Below are 1876 nucleotides of genomic sequence, written 5' to 3'. Positions count from 1 at the left end.
TAATTACTACTGGTTACTGGTTAAAACACCAAGAAAGCTTTTCGTAGCTGTTATGCTGGATGTTGATCCAACAATTTTGTAGTGCAGTTGTTAGTCAACTGCTAACAGATAAAGAATATGCTCCAAATTCCAATGAGGTTTGCTTTTGTCTTTTGTGCTTGATGTTGTGCCTAAAATGCAGAATGTCAAGAAAAATGCTGCAATAACTGAAATCGGAGGTGCTACTCCATCAGATGAGAAAACAGTCGAGCTGGGACCATTAGTTTATGAGAGCAAAGCGGTATAGTTGATTATTGCTTTTTGTCCCCTTTAATGTATGTTCTCGAAATTTCTCTTATTTCTATTTTAAGTATCTGATTTTATTTCAGAGGCAAAGAGTGCATTCAAAACTCTTTTGGAATCTGTAAATATTGGGTCTGATTGCATGTGGGATCAGGTTTATTACTTGATTGTTTTGTGCGTACCAAACAATTGAGGGAGACATTTGACTTGAATTGTATTTGTCAGGCCATGAGAGCAGTAATTAATGACCGGAGATATGGTGCTCTAAAATCCCTTGGTGAGCGGAAGCAAGCTTTTAATGAGGTATCTCTCCAAGTCGGCATTGGAATGGGTTAATTGCTGCTTCAATGTTTCAGCATACCGTATTGCAAAAAGATAGATTGTGTTTGATATCCAATTATTTCATGTTTGGTTGACTTAAATATTTAAGGAAAATGAATTCCCTTCAAAAAGTAGGAAAAACATTTTCCAAAACTCTCTTTCAATCTCTCTTAAGTTGAAATGTTTATACAACTCTCAAATGTATTTTCTGCAAAATATTTTTTTATTCACCAACCAAACACTAGGAAACATTTTCTGAAAAATGTTTTCCTTTCATCAACCAAACATAAGAAAACAAGTAAGAAACCAACTTGTTTTTTAGGAAAACATTTTCCTTCATACCAAACACACCCAAGGTCTATAGTGATCATTTTGAAGTTGTGCATCTGTTCTTGTATCTGAGCCAAAAGAAAAAACTGGAAGCAGAAGAGAGGCATGTTAAACAGAAAAAAGCTCGGGAAGATTTCAGGATAATGTTAGAAGTAAGTGAAATTTTCTTTTGTGGGTGTCTTCCATTTGATATATCATGATATTAACATTACCAGTTTCAAAAATAAAAAGATATTATCATAATATTCATGATGTGTTAGAGACGGGTATTTGACTTGTTCAAAAGAATAAGTGGTATTTTTCACAACAATGTCCGTTGTTCTCAATCTTACAGGATTGTAAGGAGCTGTCACCATCGTCAAGATGGGAGGTTTGTCTTTCATTTGTAATGTTAAGTTGTCTGCTGCTTGTTTTCTAATCTTGGTCATTGGTTGTATGTGTTTTGGTACCTTGAAGTTGATCCATTACTTGTGTAAGTTCCATTTGATCCACTAACTATTTGATATTGATTATTCAGTAAGGCAATCTCCATATTCAAACATGATGAATGTTTTAAAGTTGTTGAGCGAGCTAAAGACCGTGAGGACCCTTTTGAAGATTATGTGGAGGAACTTGAGAAAAAGGTGAAGCTCCTTTTGCAGAACTTTCTTGTAAGCTTCTATATGTTAAAAACTAAGTGTGCGGACTGCAGTTTCCTTATATGGTCTTTGGCTCCCCACAAATTGAGTTAGCCTTTTATTTGAGATAGAAACAAGGTCCAATTTCTTAAACATGGTATTAGAGGCAGATCTATCCTGATGTTAGACTATTAGATGTTAGCCAACCTAGGTTAAATGATGCTACAAATGTCTAGCCTTGGTGTGTGATTAATGTATGAGAATCCCACACTAGTAAGGTGTATGTGCTGTAGTTTCCTTATATGATCTTGGACAATCTTCACCAC

At 35.1% G+C, this 1876-nt stretch overlaps 1 long non-coding RNA gene across 1 annotated transcript; it reads left to right on the top strand.

Annotated features, from left to right (window-relative positions):
- Window positions 1–89: 89 nt before the first annotated feature.
- LOC107853194 lies at window positions 90–1870 on the top strand. Its single transcript, XR_007051143.1, has 5 exons — window positions 90–280; window positions 508–585; window positions 1007–1085; window positions 1268–1303; window positions 1451–1870. It is a non-coding gene; the product is annotated as an uncharacterized LOC107853194 (long non-coding RNA).
- The last annotated feature ends 6 nt before the right edge of the window (window positions 1871–1876 follow it).

The sequence above is a fragment of the Capsicum annuum genome, unplaced genomic scaffold, assembly GCF_002878395.1.
Source record: "Capsicum annuum cultivar UCD-10X-F1 unplaced genomic scaffold, UCD10Xv1.1 ctg73110, whole genome shotgun sequence".
NCBI lineage: Eukaryota > Viridiplantae > Streptophyta > Magnoliopsida > Solanales > Solanaceae > Capsicum > Capsicum annuum.
This window is presented reverse-complemented; position numbering and strand designations above follow the sequence as displayed.